This window comes from Hippopotamus amphibius, chromosome 5 (assembly GCF_030028045.1).
Source record: "Hippopotamus amphibius kiboko isolate mHipAmp2 chromosome 5, mHipAmp2.hap2, whole genome shotgun sequence".
Taxonomy (NCBI): domain Eukaryota; kingdom Metazoa; phylum Chordata; class Mammalia; order Artiodactyla; family Hippopotamidae; genus Hippopotamus; species Hippopotamus amphibius.
Window position 1 is genome coordinate 146,445,610 of NC_080190.1, and position 8,565 is coordinate 146,454,174.

The following is an 8,565-nucleotide window of genomic DNA, read 5'->3' on the forward strand; positions in this document are numbered from 1 at the left end:
ATTATTTACAGATTTGGTTGCTGTGGTGATGGTCTCATATGCTCATCTTCATCCAGAAACCCAGCAAAGATTTTTTAGCTGTATAAATAAATTCCAAGTTAAACATTTTATTTTAAGATATCGCTTAATTTCCATGAATACAGAGAATATTCAATTATGCACAATTGCATTACATCACATTATTGGAGTAGTAAATTAAAAGATATATTTATATCTGTAGCCTTCAAAGATTAAATTCAGAAGAGAGGATTCTGTTTTCCCCTGATATTTACTTGGCTTTGCATATTCCTAAAATGATATGGCTTTATTCCCTTAACACTGGAAGATTTGTAAATTTTCACAGAACTGAGAGCACAGTTGCAACCAGGAACTTCTCAGTTTAAAATTTTAGTACAGTCAAAATATAAAGAAATGTATTGTCAAGGTAAGATCTCATTCTGATCTATACAATCTATACCAAAAAAAAAAAATAAGCAAAACGTTGAGTTAAATGAATTATGGCTAAGACATTTGTTTCCTTTCTGTATGAAATATTTAGTCATTTGGAAGAATAGTGTTTTCCTGCGTGATGTCAAATTTCTATCCTTTAGGGACCTACTTCCTATTTCCATTCCATATGGATATTTGACATGAAACTTCTTGTTGACAATTGAAACTTTATGGTATTTAAAATCCAGTTAATCAGTTAAGTAACTTCTCTTTCTTTGCCACTGTCATATAATTTCCTTGCATTGCTTTTGAGAGCTGGATTATTTATTTATTTATTTTCAGTTAAAACAGATTTTATTCTTGTGGGAGTTGCTTTGCTATGTACAGATAGAAAGAGCAAATGATGGAACATTCCTACTTCTATAAAAAATAGTATCAACAGTTACTCTACTCAAAATATACATATTTTGAGATGAAAGTGGTTATTATTTTTTAAACACATGTGTCAGTCTGAGGACCCTTGAGTCTGCTTTGAAGGATGAAGATCACAGCTTCTTCTACTGCTCTACATACTGCTCAGTTTTCCTTAGTTATATTATTATCTTTATATTGTCAATGACAACTGTATTATCTTCTATAACAATGACTTCCATATTTGTTTGGTATTGACTCTGTACTTAAATGAACTCATACTCATTATGGGCTCATTACAAGTTCTGTTGATCATAGTTTCTTAATCCTTAAACTTTTATTCAAGCACAAATTGGCTGGATTTTCTTCTCAGGACATTTTCTTTTTCATAAAGGGAGAGCTAGATCATTTAAATGTGACTTCTGTATCCTACTGCATGACTGATTGCTCATCTTCGTTTCTTTTTATGTTTCAAGATGTTTGAATTAATCTATACACAGTATACATTTATTTGACAGATGGTAAATAATTTTTCCTTGTTTTCTTTTTTTTCATATCATCTATTTAATTGCCATTACCCTTATCAGGGTTTAAAATTTCCTTGTCAAAATTACCACTACTACCTGAAAATTTTGACTTGATCAGTTTATATAGAAATGAACACTTCACAATCTGATTTTCTAGTAATGGCTTCCACATAGATGTGATGGATGGTTTAATTACTGAAAGTGTGAAACATTTCTAAGTGTATGTGAACACAGCCTTTATTTCTGCATACAGTGGATTACAATAGCAGTAGCCAATTTAATGCCACCCTAAGTACTAATATTTATGAAATTATAGCATTATATGTTCTGGTTATGTTTTTATAATATTCATTAAAATAAAGCACCATTAAAATTACAAAATTGTCATATTCCACATAAAATTTTCTGTGTACCATCACCGGTATGTTGATTGCATGTTGGGACACACTGACTTAAAAGATAAAGCCCAGACTCCGTTTTAAGACATGTTAGATTCTTTATAATCTCATCCGGGCTAGTTTGTGATCCTTTTTTTAGTTTTACCCTAATGCATACACCTTTCTCCTGCTTTTCTTCATGTTGTTTCTTCTAAAAAGAAGCTCTTCCCTTCAGCTTCTTCACTTAGAAAACTCTGATACCATTTGCTACATACTTCTTTTGAAACAATTATTACATTACATTTTATATACTCGGTTTTTAATATGTCTTACTTCTCACAGACTACTGCTTCTTGATGAACAGCTGTCCTTTGGTTTATTGAAGCAAAGCCTTAAGGAATTACTGTTTATTGTAACAATGCTGCTAAATATTGGTGATTTTTGAGTTTTTATATTTACTTAAGTACACACAAGCAAATCCTCTTCATTTGTTCGTTGACAATGGAATTATGACACAATCATTAGAGAAAAATTGGAAACATATTAGAAACGCCTTTCTGCTAGGCTGATTTAAAATATGGAGTTGCTTTAAAGTTTAGTAATTACTTGCTTTTGCAAGCCAAGCTTGTGAGCTCCTTTATAATACAATTTCCTTAAAAGTATGGAATTTTCGGTCTATATGGTTCTTGTTAGTTATGTGAAAAAATAAGCACAGTAACCATAGCTCTTGTCTGATTATAGTCAGTAAGACTGGAGAATCTCTTCTTTATTTTCTGGTCTCGATGCTTGGCTCATCACTTTTTTAGCAGTTAACTGAAATAATTTAGCATTGGTTAGTTAGAAACCTAGCTTTCACTGTCTGACAGAAGCCTTAATGTGAAATGATTGAGAAAGGTCACCCTCAAGCCTTATCTTCTTCTACTTAAGCTACAGATGTAATAGACTTTTCCAATCTTGCAAAGCCTGGAGTTACTAGACTCTGTCAATATCTATTGCAGTTATTATCAACACTTAGAAAACTGCTCTTAGCAGAACTGCTTCTTCTCTGCTTGCAAACTGGCTAATTCTTGCTTAGTTTCATCTCATTCCTTCAGTACGTTGTGAAAAGCAACAACAAGTAGCCAACATAAATGAATTCCCTGCAATATTCTAACGTTTCCTAGATCTTGAGACTCGGGAAATACATGACCAGCTTTCCAAGCGCCTGTGGAGGACCATTTTACTACATGGTTTGCCGTGCGTTAGTCAGATTCAACAGCTCTCCAGCCTGCAGTAGCCGCTTCCTCACTGTGTGTTGTCCAAGTTCCACACACATGTTACGTTTTGTTATTGCTGTATTCCACTTCTAGGTACCAATTTCTTCATTGGCTAGGATATATCTAGTAGGTACAGAAGCTCAAATGAGAGGAAAATTTATTTTTCTCTCCTGTCACAAGATGGAGGTAGGTCCACCAGGGTGGAGAGGTGGTTCTATATCATAAAATCGCTAAAGGGCTCAGATTCCTTCTGTATGGTTGCCCTGCATCCTCTATTATATTTCAGGTGCTTATAGACGCCAAGGGATATAACAGTGAGCAATGGCAAATGCTAAGGCTTCCCATTCTAGGAAATGATACAATTAAACACTAGCTACACCCACATGTTATGATTTATTACTTATATATTTAAACTTAAAGTAATCACTTAGAAAATTGCACATTGTTCATTCCATTGGTTGGACATCTTGTTACTCAACTAGTCTCTGCTTCCTTTAATTTTTCTTTTCTTTTTTTCTTTTGTTTTAGATTTATTTATTTATTTATTTATTTATTGGCTGCATTGGGTCTTTGTTGCTGCATGTGAGCTTTCTCTAGTCGTGGCAAGCAGGGGCTACTCCTTGCTCCGGTGCACAGGCTTCTTAGTGTGGTGGTTTCTCTTGTGGTAGAGCATGGGCTCTAGGTGCATGGGCTTCAGTAGTTGTGGCACACGGGCTTTGTAGTTGTGGCTTGTGGGCTCTAGAGCACAGGATCAGTATTGTGGCACGTGGGCTTAGGTGCTCCGCGGCATGTGGGATCTTCCCAGACCAGGGATCTAAGCTGTGTCCCTTGCATTGGCAGGTGGATTCTTAACCACTGCACCACCAGGGAAGTCCAGTCTCTGCTTTCTTTAGAAAGTATTAACTTCCGATTGGGCAGGATAAGAGAGAATACTCTAACTGAGCAGTGTCCTGGATAGTAGGGTCTGTTAAGAATTTGTTACTGCTTATAATTCTGGGGTTCCCAAGGAGCACTGAAGAGAAAGTGAGTGAAAATCTAGTACAGATGTTTGTTTGTTTTCTTGTTTTCTTCCCAGTGCCTCTCCGTGGTGACCTCAGTCTGGTAGATTATCCAGGTAGAAATATTTATTTAAATAAAGAGTGAAAAAAAATGGTAATGACATAATGATAACGTATTATATTTGTTGGCGTTTTAGTTTTCATCTTGCCTGAGACAATGAAACCTAACCATTGACAGAATGATATGGAAAGAAGCAGCTAAAAGTGATACAGGTTCTGAAAGAGAATTGCCTTCAGATAAGCAAATACTTCCTATATAGGAACCATATGTCAAACAATTTTGCACAATCAATGAGATGACAGAACTCCAGCTTTCCTCTGAAGGAAAATAGATGAGAATCTTTGAACAGAGAGCTTGCAATGATGTTGAATAAAAAGCACAATAAGAGTATCTTTTCAGATATAAAGGCCAAACTAAACTGGTCTATGTTTATCCATGTAACTATTTTGTAAGCTCCTTTAGAGGAGACACATCTCTTTTAATATTAGTGGAAAATAGCTAGTGCCCTTTTATAGTGTGCTGATATAAAGACAGACCAAGTAAGCCTGAGAGAGAAAACAATCCACCTTGAATCAAATGATTACATCCATTGTGGATGTAATATTTGATTAAAAGTTTAAATGAGCATTTTATTTTTAATAATTAAAATGTAATGCAGAAGGAAATTTTAGATAACCTCTATATTTCACTGAAACTGTAACTTTCTCACCTCTGCATTTTAAAAGGCTGCATTATTAAACGTTATAGCTATATCTTGGTTACCTTAAGTATCAAGTGAATTATTTAGAGAAGTAATCTGAGACTTTCAGTGAATTGTGACTTTTTCCCTATGGAATAGAAATAACACATATTTTGATACAAGACATTGTTAAAAACAGAAACAATTTATATATAGTTCAAATCACTTCATTTAAAAAATAGACCTCATTTTTTAGAGCAGCTTTTGATTTATAGAAAAATTGAGAATACAGTACCGTGTATTCTCATATAGAGCCCCACAAAGTTTTTCTTCTTATTTTTTCTTATTATTAACATCTTGCCTTAGCATTATACTCAGTATGCATTACAATTAATGAATCAGTATTGATTCAATATTGTTAACCAGAGATGATAGTTTATTCCTATGTCCTACTATCCTTTTCTGTTCCAGGATACTGCATTACATTTAGTCATTGTCTCCTTAGGCTCTGCTTGCCATGAGGGTTTCTTATGCTTTTCCTTGTATTTGATGTCCTTGAAAATTTTGAGGATTGGTCAGGCATATTGTAGGATGCCCCTCTCTTGTAATTTGTCTGACATTTTTCTCATGATTAGACTAGGGTTATGGGTTTGGGGGAGGAAAATCACAGAGGCAGTTCCATTCTCATCCTATCATATCCAGACCATGATCTATGACTGTTAATGTGGTCGATGACATGACATTGTTTGTCAAGTTTCTCCTCTGAAAATCTTTTTTCCCCCCTGTTTATGCTGTAATCTTTTGAAGAAAGTCTTTGTGCACAGTCAATGCTTAATGAGTGTGGAGTTTATGACACTCATCTTTTAGGATGGAAAAGCTACATAAATTATTTGGAATTTTTCTGCATGGAAGATTTGTCTCTTCTCCCTCATTTATTAACTTATTCAATCATTTATTTATGTAAGCATGGACCCATGGGTATTTATTTTATACCTTGGGCTTTAATACAATCCTACTTGATTTATTTTGTTGCTCAGGTGTTCTAATTTTGGTCACTAGGAGCTCTTATAGTTGGCTCCTTGCTCTTTTGACTTAGACCCACAACATGTGTTTGGCTTTTTTTTTTCAAACGTTCTTATTTTTTGACACTATGAAATTCTCCACACTCATCTTGTGTATTTCTTGCCTCAGGCTTAGAATCCAGTATTTCTCCAAGGATCCCTGGTTCTTTTCATTGGAGAATGGTGTTAGAAACCAGGATCTGAGCACTAGGTGTTCTTGTTGCTCCTGGGGTGTTGCTTCTTTTAGCTCTGTGTCAGTTGACAGAGTAAAGAAATATATGTGTGTGTGCTAACTCATTTATGTACACATGTGTCAATATGACTGTATGTAACCATCTTTATATTCAGATAAACATGATACTGATATGTTCAACTCTAATCAGTTACCACATGGATCATTCCAGCCTCTTCCCCTTACTTCTCTGTAAATGTCCTCTACAGCAATGAAAAAACTGGCTCCCACCATCTGCCATCTATTTACTTAATTTTTCTCTTCCAGTGTAGATGTATAGCAGTAATAAAGTTGTGAATGCCTTCCCCCATGAGGGAAAGCTTTATCCACTAGAGTACAGCCCTTATATGCAGTCCCTTTTGCCTTTGGTCTTACAGAACTGATTCATTTCCAAAGTCACTTAGGTCAGTACCTTTTCTCCCATCTTCTTCAGTGAGATTGTTTCATATATTTATAATATAGTTACATTCTCTTCTCATAGTCTGCATTCCTTCCTGGGATCTCCTGACCTCCTAAATTATTATTTTCAAAATTTTACATACATTAGATTCATTTTTGTGCTCTAAAATTTTGTGAGTTTCAAAAACAAAAATGCATCATGTCATGTATCTATAATTAGAATATCATACAGAATAATTTCACTGTGCTAAAAATCCCCTGTGCTATACTTATTTATCCTCTCCCCCTGACCAGGAGCCCTAGGCAAGCACTGATATTTTTACTGCCTCTATAATTTTGCCTTTTCCAGAATATTATATAATTGGAGTCATATGGTATATAGCCTTTTCAGACTTGATTCTTTCATTTAGCAATATGCATTTCAGGTTTCTAATTTTTAAAACATTTCTGAGTAACATTCCATTGTATGAATGTACCACAGTTTGTGTATTAGTTTACCCATTGAAGGACGTGTTTGTACTTCCAGTTTTTGCTGATTATGAACAAAGCTGCCATAAATATTTGTAGGCAGGTTTTAATGTGGACATAAGTTTTCAAATCAATTGGGTAATTACCTAGGAGTGTGATTGTTGGATTGGATGGTAAAACAATGTTCGGCTATTCAGTTAGGAAACTGTAAACTGGCTTCAAAGTGGATGTTTCATTCTGCATTCCCACCAGCAAAGAATGAGAGTTCCTATGTTGTGCATCCTGGCTGGCGTTTGGTATTGTCAGGTTTTAGGTATGTAGTGGCATCTCCTTGTTTTAACTTGAAATTCTCTAATGACAGATGGTGTTGAATATTTTTTTTCTTGGATTAAGTGTGAGATGAATTTTATGTGTCAATTTGGCTAGGCCATGATATGCAGATATTTGGCCAAATACTATTCTAGATGTTTCTAGGAAGTTTTAAAAAAATTACTGATAGGATTAAGATTTAAATCAGTACATTTTGAGTAAAGCAGATTGTCCTCCATAATGTGGATGGACCTCAGTTCAATCAATTGAAGGCCTTATGAAAAAGACCGACCTCCCCCAAGGAAGAGGGAATTCTGCCAGCAGACTGCCTTCAGATCAAACTGCAACTCTTCCCCGGATCTCCAGCCTGATGATCTATCCTTCAGGTTTTGGACTTGCCAGTATCTGCAACAGTGTGAGTCAATTACTTAGTCTCTTTCTTTCTCTCTCTGTACACAGACACACAGACACACACACACATGTCCTATTGGTTCTGTTTCTGTGGAGAACCCTGACTAATGCATTCACTAACTAGCTCTCCTAGTGTTGAACATCAAAAAAATTAATAATATGTTGGTAAATCAGATAAATCTGAATAAGAGTGACGCTTAAACAGTCATTATAGCAAACATTCTTTTCAGTGTTAATACTTCTTGTGCCATCTTTGTTTTTCAGTCTTGAGTAGCTCATGTCCATGTTCAGCTTAGCTTAACCTCAGATATGGATTAGAGAAAGTGATACTAACATTATGGTATGAGGGGGTAGGGAGATAGGTGGACTTTGTCTGATCATATTGCTATATTCTTATCATAGCTTTAAAGAAAGATCATCTTTGGTGGCTTATAATTTATGTGAGTTTTAGTTTTCTTCAGTGATCCTAGAAGTAATTACTATGAGATTCAGGAGCATCCTATTTTAGGAGAAATGTTTTATTTATGCCATTACCTTATGCCTTCTATTACTATAATACTGAAAAATACCAACTTCTATTTGGCTTTAAGGCAGAATGATGAAAAGGAAGAAATAGGTGTTTTAAGGTGAAGAAAAGCAAAGGCTGCCTCTTGGATCCCTCCCTCATTGTGTGACTTTAGATAAATTTCTGTGTACCTGGGTTTCCAATTTCTTCACTTATTTACATGTGTGATGGTTAATTTTATGTGTCAACTTGATTGGACTATGGGGCACCCAGGTATTTGGTCAAACATTGTCCTGCGTGTGTCTGCAAGGGTGTTTCTGGATGAGGTTGCACTTGAATTAGTAGACTGAGTAGAGCAGATTGCTCTCTCTAATGTGGGTAGGTCTCATCTAATCAGCTGAAGTCTTGACTAGAACAAAAAGACTGAGTAAGAGGGAACTCC